Here is a 19,175-nt window from a genome sequence, read left to right on the forward strand (position 1 = left end):
TCCCGTCTGCCATGTCGGAAAAAATAACCAGAAAATAGTTGTTGGCTTCCATAAGTAGCTCCATGTCTCCTTCAGGATTCCAGACACGGCGTGCCCAAGACTCAAACAGGTATAGAGAGGCAAAGACCGATAAATTTGTATATGAGAGCATGATTACACCAATATTCAACATCCTCCAAAATTTGCTCAAGTTGAATAACCAGAAATAGACGATCTTGGGATCTCTCCAAACAACCATTCACCTTTTTCATGTGAAAAGGCTCTTTCAAAGAAGAGACACCTGCCCCTATTTGGGAATGACTAATGTGTTCCTTTCCACATGCATGCATCAAATGAGACGGATCCGCCATATCTAGATCTCTAGAGATCATATGAGAAGAGGATATTCCTTTGGCTGCTTAGCTTATTTTGTCTAGCAGCTGTTGCTCAATATTTTTAGGAATTATTTGTGGAGCAGTTGGCCCCATGAATATTTATCTTTGCTGCTTATTTTTAAACAAAGACACCTTAACTTTGTATTAATAGTATTATGGTAATTTGTGCACTTAAAATTTGAAAACAAAATTATAAATAAAATCTTTAAAAATGAGGGAGAGCAATTGTGGAGCCATGTGGCATTTTTGTTAATAAACAGTCATTGCTTATTTCTTAAGCAGAAAATAGAGTTAATACAAAGTTAAGGTGGGGCCCTCATAAACCATGTCCTTTTGCGTTTTCCATTTGGTTTGTGAATGGTACATTGGGTGTTGGGAACAATCTGCAATTAGTCACAAGTTTATTGGAAAGTCTTTTTATTATATTATAAAATGTATTTTATTTATAGAAATTAAAATAATTATAGTGGATGTTATAAAGATGTAATATTTGATAATTTATTTTTTTTAATAAAATACAATAATATGCAAATAAAAATTAAATATTTCTAGTTATTCAAATTAAATGTTGAGGGAGAAATAGTTTCTTAACTAATTTGTAATGTAATTATTATATTATTTTTAATATTAAATTATGTAATTTTATTATAATAATGTCATTTTACTTTTTATATAATATTATTAATTGAAAAACTTTTAATTTGTTTGATGTATATGTAAGAAGTTATTAAAATAATAGAGACCAGGTTTCCACAATCCATGAGATAGTAATCAGTTGCTTCCAGCAAAATGAAAATATTTAAGCATAATAATAATACAATATTTGAATTTAAATTATATATATTTATGGCACATGATTTTATATATCTTTTAATCAAGGAAATTAAATAATAATAAATATAATACAAAAATACTAATGTGTTATTGTTGAATGTTTATATTGGGAAAGAGGTACCATTTATCCTTTTAAAATTAAAATAAAAAATAAAAATTGCATTGCAAATCAATTAAAAAATTATTTCTCTAAAAGTTATAATTAAAAGAAATGCAATGATGGGTGAGATGATTTAAAGAAACTCATATGTTCAATATTAACATGAACATCAAGTTAAATTAAGAATTAGGTGTTGTGAACAAAAGTAGTTCAAAAATTAGGGTGAAAAGTGAAACGCGTTTTTTATTTCATATATATATATATATATATATATATATAATTTTAAGTCAGTAAAGTTACTTTATTATAAAATATAAACTTAAGAATTGAATATTTAATGGTAAATAATTTTAATGACTTAGTGATGTATTTTATTAATATCCAATTGTTAGTTGGGATTTATTGAGATATGGTAGTTTTAAAAGTTAATCAAACAATTGTTAGTTGGGATTTATTGAGATATGGTAGTTTCAAAAGTAAATCAAATTTAATTAAAAACCTGATTGTTAATTTTATTATGTGTCTACCTTTTATGTCACTATGTGTTATATTATCAATGATATTTTTCTTTCTTAAAACTATTACAAAATGTCAAAAACCTAACTTTTCATTATGCATGTTAAATTATAAATATAGATTATGTTGATCAGCCTCTTCACCAAAATCCACAAAGACCCCTACAACACTCTAGCTAACCAATTTAAATGTTGAAATAATTAGTATTAATGTTTGTGTTAAAATTGTAGAAATGCATTCTTTGAACTATGTCACTTATGATTGTTGGAAGTGAAGTCCAACGGACTCCTTCCTTTTGCTGCCAAAACTCTTGGCTATTCATATTCTATTTGCAAGCTCTCTAAGAGCTGATTGTAATTCATTTGAATAGGTTAATTGCTAGAGCTGATAGCAGTTGTGTATATGTAAACCAGATTGGTGATTAATAGATTGATTCCCTTGCTTCAAGTGTGGATGCAGGCAATTGCCGAATCATGATAAATCTATGTGTCTCATTGTCTAAGTTGTGTGTGTTTTTAATTCTGTTTATCTATTGTTTAAATTCATTTCTTCATCCTAACAATTGGTATCAGAGCGAGGTTAGGTCGTTGTTTAGATTTTGGTGTTTGAATTTTCAAAATCATGGAAGAATCGAAGATAGAGAAGTTCTCTGGTCAGAGCTTCGGGTTATGGAAAGTGCAGATGGAGTCTTTGCTGATAAAGCAAAACCTTTCACTCACGCTTGAAGGGAAAGCAAAGAAACCAGCTGGGATGACTGATGAAGAATGGGAAAAAATGGACAAGAAGGCGAGAGCGACAATTTTTCTCTCGCTATCCAATAATGTTCTCTTCAATGTCACAGGTGATGCAACAACAAAAGATGTATGGGATAGACTCTTAGCCATGTATGAAATAGAATCGACTGCAAATAAAGTTTTTATTATGAAGCGCTTGTACAAACTGAAAATGAAGGAAGGTTGTGCTATGGAAAACCACATCAATGAATTCAATACATTGATTAGTCAAGCGACTTCGGTGGGGATGACACAAGATGATGAAAGAAAGCCTATTATGTTATTATGTTCTTTACCAAGTAGCTAGGATGGCGTTGTAACAATAGTTAGCACATCTATAACCGGTAAAAATGAGTTGGTTTTTTAATGATGTAGAAGCTACTCTTCTTAGCAAGGATTTGAGAAGAAAGAATGATGAACCTTCATCCGGTGAAGCCTTAACAGTGGTCAGCACCGAAAATAGAGGTAGAAGTCATATTAGAGGCAGAAATAATTACCATAGATGTTCGAAATCAGCAAAGAGATCGAAGTCTAGAAAGAGAAATGGTGAATGTTGGTTTTGTGGCAAAGTTGGTCATGTGAAGAAGGATTGTAGAAACTTGAAAAGGGCACAAGAGAGGGTGCGGGACAGCAAAGCAAATACAGTTTATGATAAAGATGATAGTGTATTAATCATTTCAACAACCGACACTACTTCAAATTCTTGGGTGCTTGATTCCGGTGCCTCCTATCATGCTACTTCATGTCTTGAAGCATTCATTAACTACCATGAAGGTCATTTTGGCAATATTTTCTTAGGAGATAACAAAGCTTGTGAAATTATAGACAAAGGGGATTTATTGCTGCCATTAGAAGGTGGTAAAACATGGTTGCTCAAAAATGTTTGCCATGTCCCAAAATTGAAGTGGAATTTGATATCCATTGGATAGCTCTTTGGTCAAGGTCTTAATGTTAATTTTCTTTAGGACACATGGAAAATAACACATGGTACCATGCTGATTGCAAATGGTAATAAAGTGGGAAGCCTATACACATTTAAGACTCATGGTGAAGTGGGAGCTGCAATGGTGATTGAGGACAGCAAAGTGAATCTTTGGCATCAAAGACTTGGGCACATTAGCAAGAAAGGTCTTCATGTTATGCATACAAGAAATCAACTATCGGGCCTCAAACTTGTTGCCTTAGCCTTTTGTGAACATTGCCTTTATGGAAAACAAAAGAGAGTCAATTTTTTGAAAGGTGGAAGTGACACAAAGACAACACTGCTGGCTCAGCTTGTATACTCAGATGGTTTTGGGCCTACCGAGGTAACCTCCGTTGGAGGAGCTAACTATTTTGTAGAATTTCTTGATGATTCTACAAGAAAAGTATGGATTTATATGATTTATAGGAAATCTGAAGTGTTTTTAAAATTTAAAAATTTCAAGGCTTTAGTTGAAAACTAGATTGGGCATAGGATTAAATGCTTACAAACCGATAATGGTGGAGAATTTTGTTCACATGAATTTGATGATTTTTGTGTTGATAATGGGATTAGAAGAATCAAGGTTGTTCCTTTCACTCCTCAAGAAAACAGTGCAACCGAGAGGATGAATAGAACAATTCTTGAAAAGTCACGATGTATGTTGTCTAATACAGGTTTAGGCAAGGAATTTTGGGCAGAAGCGTGTAACAAAGTAGTGTATTTAATCAACCAAATTCCATCATCTAAATTGGATTTTGGTATTCTGGAAGAGGAATGGCAAGGGAAGAGGATTTCATACTCGCATCTTCATGTGTTTGGATGCGAAGCCTTCTCGCATATACCCAAGGAAAAGCGAACGAAATTGGATCCAAAGTCGCTGAAATGTATCTATGTGGGGTATGGAGAAGAGAAGTTTGGTTTCAGATTGTGGGATTCAGTTCAGAAAAGGATTGTTCGTAGCAGGGATGTAGTTTTTCATGAAACCTCCTTTCTCGCACTATAAGATACAAATAAATCAGAGACAGAATATGTCTCTATTTCAAAATTCGACTACCAGTGCTCTGCCTCTGGTCTCTCATTCAATGGGAGCTCCTATGACATCTACATCAGTTGAATACAATTCTCAGACTGAGAATGATGAAGTGAGTGTTGATAATGTCTAGTCTTCATTTAATTCAAAACTTGGAGGTCTGCAAAACAGAGCACATCCTCTTCAAACTAACACTCATATGGAAGAACATCCATATGGTGAGCACTTTGGCTCACATCATCACCAAATTGTTGAACACTCTCCACTACAACCTACACACTTTTCTCCACACTCTCCACATTCCTCACATTCCTCATGGCAACCTTCTTTATCTCATTCTTCATGTGTCCCTTCCCCATGGGCTACCTGCAGTCCTCCTCACGAGCTCCTTGCAGACATTCCCTCCTCTGTGATGGCACAACCGTGGAGTCACCCTCCCGTGCAGACCATGGAGGATGCTTCCATGGGCCCTCCACGCCTTGCTCTCTTGCGGCCACAAACCTCTACAGTCCAACTGCAAAGTCCTCCCGTGAAGGCCATGGAAGATGCGGCCACGGCTCCTAGCCCTCTATACACTCGTACAAGGCAACTTGTGGAAGGTGGTTCTGTGGGTTTATCCAACTGCGATCTGCGATCCAATGTGGATAAAAATCCACAAGTTTTTTATCACCCCGCAGACAGAGACATTACCAAACTAAAAAACAGAGTCATTTTAGGGAACATAAATAGAGACAATGGGAGAGATATGAGTTTGCATAAACAGGGATTACAAAAATTGAATGACTCTACTACTAAAACAGAGAGTCAATTGAGGAAATCAACCAGACAGAGGCGACCTCATGCAAAGTTCTCCGATTATGATTTACTACTTTGTGAAGAAGTTGAACCCTCTTTGCTCATCTCTGATCAAACAGAGCTTGCAACATACAAAGAAGCTTGTAAAATTGAAGACAGTAACAAGTAGCACACTGCAATGTGCGAAGAAATGGATGCACTAGTGAGAAATCAGACATGGGATTTAGTGCCACTTCTGCCTGACAGAAAGGCATTAAGAAATAAATGGTTGTATAAACTAAAAGATGAAGCCGATGGTCACAAAAGATTTCCAGCAAGACTGGCTATAAAGGAATATGCTCAGCAGCAAGACCTCGACTTCAAAGAAATTTTCTCGCCAATAGTTAAAATGACTACCATCCGAGCAATATTGCGCTTAGTTGCAGCCTGGGATCTTGAACTTGAACAGCTGGATGTGAAGACGACATTTATCCATGGCGATCTTGATGAGGAACTATTTATGCATCAGCCAGAAGGGTTCATTAAAAAGGGGCAACAAAGAAGATCCTAGGAATGACTATTTTTCGGGATAGAAAAAAGAGAGAACTCAAACTATCTCAGCAAGACTACATTAAAAAAGTCTTGGACAGATTTGGTATGGTGGATGCTAAGTCTATTTGTGTACCCTTAGCCTCTCATTTCCAGTTGTCTTCTCAATTGTGTCCTAAAACACAAGAAGATAAGGAGTTTATGGATAAAATTTCATACAAATCTGTAGTTGGAAGCCTCATGTATGCTATGGTGTCTACTCAACCAGACATTGCTCATGCCATAGGATTGGTGAGCAAATTTATGGTTAATCCATGAAAATCACATTGGGAGGCGGTCAAATATATCTTGCGGTATCTCAAGGGTACTTCTAATTTTTGTTTATGGTTTGGAAAGGACAAGGCAGTTTTGCAAGGGTATACTGATTCTGATTTTGCCAGTGATTTAGACAAAAGAAAGTCTACGTCAGGTTATGCTTTCACATTTGTCGGGGCAGCAATTAGTTGGGCTTCAAAATTGCAACATACAGATGCTCAATCAACCATGGAGGCTGAATACATAGCTCTTTCTGAGGGAGCAAAAGAGATGGTATGGTTGCAACTCTTGTTCAGCGAGTTGGGTTTGAAGCAATCAAAATTTGCTTTATTTTGTGATAACAACAGTGCCATTTTTGTGACTAAACGTCAGACATCTCAGTCATGGTCAAAACATGTTGATGTTCGCAGTCATTATGTTCGCCATATGGTCAAAGAAGGCAAGTTTCATGTAGATAAAATTCATACCAACATGAATATAGTTTATCTAATCACAAGAACTATTTAAATGAAAATCCAAAAATAAAATTACAAGCCCACATAATGCCTATAAAGTTGTTTAAGCGCAACTTCCATAAATAAAATTTCAAGTCCACATAATATATAAAGTATGCACAAAATTTCAAGTCCACATAATTTCAAGTCAATATATATGATCTAATGTGCACATGATTTCAAGTCCACATAATATCTAATGGGCACAATACACATAAAGTATGCACATAATATATATGATCTAATCCTATTATGAAACTATCCATATATATAAAGTATGTGTGCACGTGCAAACAAATATGTAAAGCCCATAAAATAGTACATATCAAAGCCAAATAAAGTAAAATTTCAAGTCCACATAATCCATATAATATTTAATCCATATATATATCTAGATGGTACCATGATGTTCACTCCACATAATATCTAATGTGCACAAAATATATATGATCTAATCCTATTATGCAACTATCCATATATATAAAGTATGTATGCACGTGTAAACAAATATGTAAAGCCCATTAAATAGTACATATCAGAGCCAAATAAACAGTAAAATTTCAAGTCCACATAATCCATATATATATATCTAGATGGTAACATGATGATCACTCCACATAATATCTAATGTGCACAAAATATATAAAGTATGCACAAAATATATATGATCTAATCCTATTATGCAACTATCCATATATATAAAGTATGTGCACGTGTAAACAAATGTGTAAAGTCCATAAAAAAGTACATATCAAAGCCAAATAAACAATAAAATCTAAGTGCTATCATCAATAACATCTCGTGGTCTCTTGTCCCCGGGACGTGGTCCAGATCCACCCGTCTCATGCTGTACAAGAAAAAAATAATATTAAAATATTACTTGAAATTAACTATTAAAAGAATCATTTATCAAATATAGTAGAATTCATAAATTAAGTTACAAACTTACCATATGCTCATCAGATCCTCTAGCAGTATCTCTCTTGTCCCCGGGACGTGGTCCAGAACCACCTGTCTCATGCTATACAATAAAAAAATAATATTAAAATATTACTTGAAATTAACTATTAAAAGAATCATTTATCAAATATAGTAGAATTCATAAATTAAGTTACAAACTTACCATATGCTCATCAGATCCTCTAGCAGTATCTCCTCTAGTAGTATCTTGTGCAGTATCAACACCAAATGTAGTGCTAGCTAACTCCTGTACAAGGTCAAATTCAAAGTGTCCAATTAAATCTTAAATTAAGAGTCAAAATAAGATCAAATTAAGTATTACATATTAATACCTCAAAGGATGTCGATGTGTGTTCAAATTGGCTCTGATCAAAATTATGAGGATAACCTATCCTAATGGTAGTGTCCACCTGCATACATGCATTTAATGAAATCATATTTAGTGAACATATATATGTGTACTAAATAATTTCAAGTTAAGTTACAATATTGTAAGAGTTCATATTTAATTTAAGAATTATAAGATACATACCATAGATGGTGTCACAGTAGTCAGACCCTCTTCTCGATGTGATGTAGAGGGTCCCTCATGACCTGAATCCTCGAGAAAGAACTATTCAATGTATCAACATGAAAATTTATATAGTATACGATGATAACATATTAACTTAAAAAGATAGTACAATGTCTAGATAGAAATTTATACTATACCCCATAAGGTGTGCCGAGTTGTGTTCTAGTAGATGCAATATTGACTCTAATATTAGGTGTAGTCCTTATCTACATAAACAAAATTTATTTAATGAATTATTAGATTGTATAAAAAAAAGAGATGCACTTAGTTTATACCTATATTTAATGAAGTATAAAAAGATTGACATGTACATGTATATATATCTATACCCGGTCAAGATGAACATCCGAGCAAAGAAAATCCATATAAGATGTCATCATACTATCATCTGCTACATCATGCTCAGCTGGAATTGAAGTAGATCCTGCAGCAGTAGTAGGACCTACACACATCTCATGACAACTCGAACACATATGTGGCATCCATCGAGGAGCAAATGCCATGTGAGCAGCTTGCTCACTCAGGTTACCTGTGAGGGAAGTCAAAGCATCTAATGTCGAAATGAATGATGTATTTTGGACATCTGCAGGAATCGATGGAGCAACAAGTGGAACTATGGGTGGATCCGGTAGGGGATTATTACTCCGTGCCCCTAATCTATGCTGTGGCATTCCACGACCAATACCCTGGAATGACTTAATGTCAAAATAATCTGGTTTTTGGTTCATTACAAACTCACAGTATAATTTCTTCAAAAAATAAAAAGGGACCTCATAATTACGATGTGGTGGATAATCAAAAACCATCCACCATCTATCCCAAAAGCATCTAGCCATTTCTGGATGCACACACCACCTAATTGAAATTCTTTTCTAGTTAGGTTGCATTGGTTCTCTTGTTTTTGGGTTGGTAAAATATGGACATAAATGAGCTTTGGTTATTTTCAAACCAGTGATTTGCCTATAAGTTAAACCAAAATCACGCAACTCTTGTCGTCATCTATGAAATTGATCTAATTGAGAATCAACAAATCTAACTGACTCGACAACAGTTTGCATTGATTTTGCAAACTCTACAAGATGGGGTGGCGTGATTTGCTCATTTTGGATAGCAATAATGTTTTGTTCAATCACTTGTAGGTTTTCATTAATTCGTTCTCTTAAACGAATTTCATCCAATCTAGGGGGTGGAGGTGGAGGTGGTGGTGGTGGTGGTGGTGGTGGTGGTGGTGGTGGTGGTGGTGGTGGAGGAGGAGGGGGAGGGGGTTGTGGTGGGGGATTTTCACCTAATAGTTCATCTATGTCAAAGACATCCATGATAACAAAGAACTCCTACATATATAAAGATATACATGAATTATATACAACTCTATGTCAAAGAAGAATCTATTTTACTAAATTAAAAAAAAACATTTATAAATAGTAACATTTCTATGTTGTTGAATGAGATACACATGAAATATATAATATAATATTGAACTTAAAAAAATATACATGTACATACTATTGAATCTTTAAATATAAAATTTGCGCACTAAACTTAATAAAAACTTTCAATGAAACATCATAAATCTATTATATATTCAATTTAATAAATTCATTTCTTGTAAAATGCATCAACTATTAAAATCAATATAAAATATTTCATACATAAGATCAATAAAGAAGTGAGAAATAAGATGATCCTCCTTCTAGTGTAAGAATATATAAGGATTGATGATAAGTGCTTAAAATAAGATATTGAAATGTAAGATCATTACACTCTATAAACCAAGATATGATCATAAGATCATCATGTGAGACACAATCATATGATATTAAGATGCAAAAATGCATGATCAAATAGTGATAATCTATTATATTCTCTATAATAATAGGCCAATGTATGAACATAAGATAATACTTTAAGAAGATAGATTAACCAATATACAAACATAAGATAATGCTTTAATAAGATAAAAAAAACACTATATGAACATACATGTGAAGCAAATAGTCTTGAAGATCATAAGCTAGGACAAAGATTAAAGTATAAGACATCAATCATTATGAGAAATTAGTAGTTACTAATAAAGATTAGATTTAATGTAAAAATAGGAGATAAAACACATGAAGTAATAGAATATGAAGTAAACATAAAATATTAAATCATGTGATATCTAGTGGTTTCTCTTTTATGTTATGTGTCACCTCAATGTGTACATTCATTTTGTTGGTGCATCATTATTTTCTTGCATTTACCTAACTATTGTATTGCATATTTGCACCTAGAGGATAGGATACGATTACTTGGGTAGATATCTAGACCTAGGTAGGCATCACATGTTCAACTCATACTCCCTACTTTGGTAGAGATGTGGATATATGTTACTCATCTTCTCAATATTTTTGTAACAGTTCTCTATAAAAAGGATTTTATATATTAGAATTTTCCTAAAACATGTCTCAAAATGATTAAAAGACTTGAATCAAGGTCAAAAACTAGGAATGTGAGATACATGATATGGATGATGACAAGGATGGTTGAGAATAAAGAGAATTTGAATGGATTGTGGTATGCTCCAAGTGTAGGGTACTTTCAAAAATAATTATACATGATGCCAAGGTACTTGTCCAAGGTGTCATAAGAATGGTTTTCACCCATGAATAAAAAAATTATGTTTACTTTTCTCTCTTTTTTATTTTTTATGCAAAACCAAATCCTTTAGGTGTGGATATGTTAAATGATACACAGGATATTTATAAGTTTTTAAAAATCTAATAATAGGACCAACTATGGGCCTATTATGCAATTTCATGGCATAATAGGACCTATTATGCCATCATGGCATAATAGGTCCATAATTGGTCCTATCATACTAAGTAAACATGTCGAATTAGCATAGTTTCAGTGTTGGAGATGAATTAGATGATGAAGTTGGCAATTTTCGAGAAAATCATGTCATGTTGTGGCTTAGTAGGTCCTATTATGGCATAATAGGTGGACTATTATGCAATATCATGGCATAATGGGACCTATTATGCCATGATGGCATAATAGGTCCTATTATGCCATGACATGACATAATAGGACCAACTATGGATCCATTATGCAGTGTCATGGCATAATAGGACATATTATGCCATCATGGCATAATAGGTCCATAATTGGTCCTATCATACTAAGTAAACATGTAGAATTAGCATAGTTTCAATGTTGCAGATGAATTAGATGATGAAGTTGGCAATTTTTGAGAAAATCATGTCATGTTGTGGCTTAATAGGTCCTATTATGGACCTGTTATGCCATGATGGAATAATAGGTGGACTATTATGCAATGTCATGGCATAATAGGACCTATTATGCCATGATGGCATAATAGGTCCTATTATGCCATGACATGACATAATAGGACCAACTATGGATCCATTATGCAATGTCATGGCATAATAGGACATATTATGCCATCATGGCATAATATGTCCATAATTGGTCCTATCATACTAAGTAAACATGTCGAATTAGCATAGTTTTAGTGTTGGAGATGAATTAGATGATGAAGTTGGCAATTTTTGAGAAAATCATGTCATGTTGTGGCTTAATAGGTCCTATTATGGACCTGTTATGCCATGATGGCATAATAGGTGGACTATTATGCAATGTCATGGTATAATAGGACCTATTATGCCATGATGGCATAATAGGTCCTATTATGCCATGACATGATATAATAGGACCAACTATGAACCCATTATGCAATGTCATGGCATAATAGGACATATTATGGCATCATGTCATAATGTGTCCTATTATGCCATCATGGCATAATGTGTCCATAATTGATCTTTTTATACCATCACGTGACATAATAGGACCATAATAGGACCTTAATGCCATGACATGGCATAAACCTACGCCTAAACTTTGAAATCTAAAATTTGAAGAGTAATGTTAATTACTTTTAAGGTTATACTAATTTAGTGGTAACTTTTGTATTGCCTAATGAGGATTAACAACAATTTAGGTACATATGTTCGGTTTTATTTCAATTTCATTTTCGAACGTTTTTGTTTTTGTTTCCATTTCATTTTCAATTTTTTGTTTGTGTCGATTTCGTTTTGTTAATTATCTAGGTTTGGTTTTGATTTCTAAATTTGTTGATTACGGTTTAGGGTTAACTGTTCAAAAATATTTTAGATCAAAATCAAGAATTTACAAATATAAAAAATAATTTATTTATAGGCTACTATAAAACAAAACTAAAATAATATTAAAAAAACTAAATAATAGACAAAAAAACAAGAAAAATATACAAGAAAATTATGAAATGTGAAAATAGATGACTGAATGTGTACCTGGGATAGTGGTGGAGGCTTGAAATGGAAACCACAGCACGGGGGCCCATTTTTTATCTCTTCTTGTCAATTCACTGTCATGGTGAAATTGAAAAATTTGCCCAAAAAAAGGGTAAAAATAGAATTTCAAAACCGGGGCCCATTTTTTAAAAACGGGCCCCCGTTTTGTTTAGAAACGGGGGCCCATTTTATTTAGCTTCGGCCCCTCGTCACCTTTCAGCTTGGGAGGACAAACTATTAACGGGCCCCCATTTTTTGAGAATGGGCCCCCATTTTTTGAAAACAAGGGCCCGTTTTGCGGAGTGCATTTTCCAACGCGCAGACTTCCGCAAATTTGTGACTCATTAGTTTGCACATACCCTTGTCAACATGAACAAACTTGACCCCTAACTCTACCAAAATACAAAAATGGTCTTAAGATGACCTTACAAACATTTAAAACATTTTTTAGTCCTCACAAACCTATTCTACCCTTCAAAACCCAATTTTAGCCCTTTCTAGGCCTAATTGCCAATTTTGACAATTTTACACTTTTTGACCCTTTTATTACATTTCATTGCATATTTAGCCTCTATTGGCCATGATTACATTTTTTTAAGACCTTAAATGCCTTTTAGACTTCATTTCTCATTTATTCTCCATGAGGGCCTATCAGTGACCCTAGTGCACCTTGCCTCCATAGGTCTTCATAGGTGCTCCATAGGTGCTCCTGCACCAGTGGACACTCAGGACATCAATGTAGTTATAGACAAATCTTCTAAAAATATTGAAAAGGAAACTGAGCAGAAAGTGGAGAAACCGGTAGAGATAGAGCCTAAACAAATCACATCCAAACCGGCAGTAGATTCATGTGACGCGGGAAAAGAGAAAGAAGAAAATGTGAAGGAAGTTGAGGCTAAGATAAAAATTATTAGAGAGCCCAGCACATCTTATTTGGATTTTAGACCTACTAATGTAACTGATTTTTTATTGGATTCTATTAGAAAGATCACAGAATGCAATTCCTTAGTATTTAAGGCTATTGATGACACCTTACCTATTTTGCAGCAAATAGCACCAACATGTAAGGTGGATGATATTGTAGATTCTATTGGTAAGTTAGATACATTGTCTAAATTCATTTCATCCAATATTCAATAAATTGATATGATTAATGAGCACACAATAAGAGAAAGGGTAAATAAAGAGAAGACAAAATTCTTTAATAAAACTATTGAGGACTGTACAGGAAAACTAGATTCTTTTATACCGGCACTTAATTCAACAATTTTGGAATTTAAGGAATTGTATAGAGATGTATGCAAGCCACATATTTTGACTGCTGACATTGATAATCAGATCAAACAGACACATAAGTAAATAGATGATATAGCAGACAATCTAATTGGTTCATCTGAGCTAACTTCAGTTTTGGATGGAGAAATGGCAGTGTATGAGGAGAAAATTGAAAATCTTGAAAGGGAGAAAGCTAGAATAAGGTCAAAATACTGGGAGTTAAAGAATAAACTTGGTCCTAGATTGGACAATCTATTGACACACCGGAATGGACTGTCTAAGGCTACTATTCTAGGAGATAGATCACCAGAGGAACAAATACATCATCTAACTGGCATGATCGGACAAACTGAGGATATCATCTCAGAGAATTCTAAATTTTTGTAAGGAATTAATCTAATTGAGATCGTACATAACCGGTTGCACATAAGTAGGTGAGAACCTTTATTTATTGTAGCAAAGCGGATGCAGAGCATCATGGCATTGAAGGCCAGAGCTGGAACGCAACCCTTTTTGCGAAAGACAGACATATCATAGACAAACAACAATCACAATCAAAAAAGAAAAGGATCAGGATCCATCCCGGTCACTCTAAATCACTCAGTGACATCATCGAGCAACATAGGAACATGATCGAAGCCAAAGATAAATCAATAAAAAGATAAGATGCACAAATTCCAACAAATCAAACAAACATCTTGATCTTCATTGTCAAAAGTTGAAAGTGCTGATAGGATGATCATGCTGTCTGGTTTCAGGACATGCGGTACCTCGTCTAAGACAGGACACAGTCTGATTTCGAGTATACCACACCCTGTATAAGACCGATAATAGTAGAGACAAGGACAAATGATACTGATGTTAACGTTCGATTGATATGACAATTGTGATCAGTTTGAATGTCTGGTTTGATTGAAAGAGTTCATATGTTTATGCATGATTTCATTAAAGCACAGCATTTGATTGCGAGTCGTTGGATGTATACTCAGTGAGCTATCTATGCACAGAGGGGTTATTTATGTTTTTGTTTTTCTTTTCGATTTTTTACAATTTTTTGTTTGTTTTTTTAGGACTTTATTTGATTTTTAGGGATTTTTTCAGGACATTATATTATTTTTAAGAGATTTTTTCAGGACATTATTTGATTTTTAGGGATTTTTTCAGGACATTTTTCAATTTTTTATGAGATTTTTTTTTCAGGACATTTTTCAATTTTTATGAGATTTTTTTCAGGACATTTTTCAATTTTTTATGAGATTTTTTTTTCTTTTTTTTTTTAATTTTTTTTTAATTTTTTTTCAGGACATTTTTCAATTTTTATGATTTTTGCCCCAAGTGTCTAGCAAGGCAAGGAATATAACAGGTGAATAAATAGGCTTTTTGAAATGTTGGTGGATAGAGGGTAGATAAAGGCTTTTTATCATGGAGACAATGCGGATGCAATTTTCAAGGGCTATGGCATGATGGGACAAGAGATTGGATATGACAATGTAAAACAGTGACATGGCATGAGGGACATGTCAAGAGGTTTTTGAAACCATGTTTAAATTTTGCGTCCTTATGTCAAATCAAGATCAAGGAAAGAAAAAGGGTGTATGGATAATGATAAGATATGGATAGGATAAGCAAGACCAAGAATGGATAAGGGACATGGACTGAAGGTTGCAATAAGACAGGGAATATGGATGAAAGGTTATAATAAGCAAATGGATAAAGACCAAAAGCTATGATGGACTAAAAGCTGTGAACAAGATGCATGATGCTCATGATGATCCTTAGCCTTGTCAAGATCAAAGGTGGAAAGGGAAACTGGACATGAGGGACAATAGGATATGAAGGGTAATGACAAGGGTTCGATAGGATAATGAAGGGCAATAGGATATGAAGGAGGAAACCTGCCCCCAAGTGTGGTGTGCAAGAAGTTCATAAATTATGCATGATGCCTATTTTCCAGGTTTTCATCATGGTACTTGCCCGAGGCGCCTGTTTGCCAGGTTTTCACCAGTGGACGAATTATTTTTCTTTACTTTTTTCTTTCTTTCTTTTTTTCTTTTTTTTTTTGTCTTTTTTGATTTTTTTGTATTTTGACTTTTTCAATAGAAGATGGGCACATGATAGGGGATGGAAGAAGGACTCAAGCATCTTTTTGTTTTTTGGATAGTAGCCTTGAAAGAAAAAAGAAAAAAAGGACCATGACTTTTAAAAGTATGCTCAAAGACGTTGGTAGGATAAGGACGTGGAAAATAAGATGAAACTAAGGCAAGGATTTATGCAAAGGATTGGACCAAAGGGATCGAAGGATGGAAAAGACACATTGGATAATGGATAGGGTATTGGAAGAATTGGGATTCAGTGGATGGAAATGAAGGCAAGATCGACTTTGGCACACACCTTGATGGGTGGTGGATTGATGGAGGAAAAACGGATCTCAGATTGTGAGATTTGGATGGAGGAATAGCTTGGGATTTTGGGACATAAGGGCCCAAAACGGATGAAGAAGGTGATGGAGGCACAAATTTGAGAGGTTTGGATGGAGGAATAGCAATTTTGGATGCCAAGTTGGATGTTTCTTTAGGCTTTTGTGATTCAAGGAGCCGCTTAGGGATCCACATGGTTTTTGATTTTTCATGCTTTTGTGATTCCTTGGAGTGCATTGCTTGCACAAGGGATTTAGGAACCCATATATATTTTGAATTTGCTTTATTTTTCTCGGTGGGCCTTTGTGGCCTTTTGGATATTTCTTTTTCTTTAGAGATCATATTTTGCTTTCTTTTGACATGTCGATTATATTGGACATGTTGATCCTTGAATACATGTGGATTGCGAGACTTATGACGTTTATACTTGGCATCCAAATTGCTTGGAGGGAATGAATGTCGGTGTGGATGGGAATGATATGGAGGCATGTGGGATGGATGGAAGGTTCTCCAAGATGTGTGCCTTTGCTGATGTTGCATAGGAGATGGAGGGATATAGGGACCTAGAATGGATGGAAGCGATGATGGGGAAGGTGGACATTTGGATTTTGACTTTGAAGGGATACCAACGCCTTGAGTGTGAGCTTTGTAGCCATGACCATTAGTATATTCTTTGATATGAAGGGGTTCTTTCTCATGAAGGTCTACTCCTTTGCCATTATGAATATCTTGACTTGTAGGATACTCTTTTCTTTGGGAAGAAGATGCGAGTCCATTATGAGGTGGATATGATATGAGAGAAATAATGAGATCTTGAAGTGGATCAGATTGGACCAGAGTGGAAGAACCCATTATGCATGTCGAGGGTTCATGAACATCTTGCACTATGTTAGAATCATGAGGGGGATTAAGATCATGAGGGGGACTAGGATTGTGTAGTGGACATGGTTCAATGACAGGCTCTTCAAGAGATGGAATGGGAAAAATAATGGGATCATCACAAGAAATACGATCTTGGAGTGTATATGGAGCATTAGGACAAGGAGATGGAGGAACAAAAAGGTCTTGTGGAGGATTTAAAGAAATAATTTGATCTTGACAAGGAGGAAGATCATTGGAATCCTCTTTAAAGGTGCTTTTCTCTTGACTTTCAATGGGATCATCATAAAGGATGGAAAGGATATCTTGATCTTTCTTAGGAAGTGGAATGTCAATGGGATTTGAAAGGACATTTTTTTCATGAAATGGAAGGGGATCGTTTGGGATTGGATGAACTGGGATATCTTGATCTTTCTCAGGGAATGGAGTGTCAATAGGACTTTGGATAGGATGGACAAGAATAGGGGAATCATCATGAGTGTCTGGGAAGATGAGATCTTGGTCAACAATTGGATGGGATGATAAGGTTTCGGGATCTTGATCTTGATCTGTTTTAACACGTGTTTCTTTATGCACTAAATTATCCTCTTGACATGGGGTTAGACTTTGGATATGCATGGAGGATTCTGACAAGGAATCAATGTTTTGGCATGAAGGGGATGCACTTTGAACATTTATGATGGATTCTAGCAAGGAATCAATGCTTAAACATGAGGAAGAGGGACTTCGAATGGGGTCCTCTAAAATAGGTAATGGCAATAAAGTGCATGGTGGCATTGGGTCTTGTATTTCTGAAACATGACAAGGATGTGCATCATGAATTGGATTATCATGGCAATCAATTATGGATAGCTCTTGGATAATTGCATCCTTGGGTGTATTTTTTGATGAGGACAATATAGAAGGTTCTTGTGAAACTTCTAAAGGTGTAGGGATAGATGCCACTGGAGAGTCAATTTGTTTATGGGGGGATGAGGCATTGCTAGACATAGTTGTATTATCTTGATCTTCCTCAAAGAACTCACTTGGTAATTTCCTTAAGAGCATTGCAATAAAGCCACCTTTCTTTCGAGGTTTTGACATAGTTGTATCTGGAATTTGAACTTGTTTGGCAAGGAGTTGGTTCTGATCTAATGTCATGTTTTGATGTTGAACTTGGTTCAATTGTTCTGACATGTTTGAAACTTGGGTTGGTGTGTGCTGCAACCTTTGTTTTTGAATGTTTGGTGATTGTGGTTGTTGACATTGATATTCCACCATTGGTTGAACCATTTGTGGACATCATATAGTTGGTTGGACATATTGTTGAAATTGGACCATTGGTTGTATTGGTTGTATATGTTGAACAATTGGTTGAACCATTGGTTGTGATGGTTGAAAATGTGATTGATAGTAAACACCTTCTTGTTCTTGTTGTGGAGGCACATAATGTTGTTGAAATTGATGTTGTCTCTTTTCTTGAAATTGTTTCATCATCTCTATTTGGGAGAGGAGAGCTGGTATGTCTGATCGTTCAAGAAGAGATCTTACATCAATTGGCTCAATATTTGGATTTCGACCTGGAAATTTTTGAAACACTTTGGACATTTGTGATCTATTCTTCTCAATGTTTTTCACTCTTTGTTCCAATACCTCTTCTTCTTGAGCTAGTTTCTCCTCTAGTTTTTGTATTTGGAGATTTGTTTCATCATAAAAAGTTTGATCAATGTTGCTTTGTTGTTGGGTTGGATAGAATTGTGATTGCATTGTCGGTTGATATGTCAAACTTTGTTGCATCATTGGTGCTTGGAACCTTGTTTCAATAGACATGTCACTATGCAAATGCAATATCTTTGGAATTTTTCAAGGACAATGTATGATATGCAACTAAATGCAAACTAAATAGATGAAAATGCAATCTATGGCAAGAGTGTAACCTATGTTTTTGGTTGTTTTTGAAGATTTTGACAAACTTTTGGAATGCAAATCTAAGAAAGAGACCCTTAGGAAATTGAAATGATGTCTAGACCTCAA

The sequence above is a fragment of the Cryptomeria japonica genome, chromosome 11 (assembly GCF_030272615.1).
Source record: "Cryptomeria japonica chromosome 11, Sugi_1.0, whole genome shotgun sequence".
Classification (NCBI taxonomy): domain Eukaryota; kingdom Viridiplantae; phylum Streptophyta; class Pinopsida; order Cupressales; family Cupressaceae; genus Cryptomeria; species Cryptomeria japonica.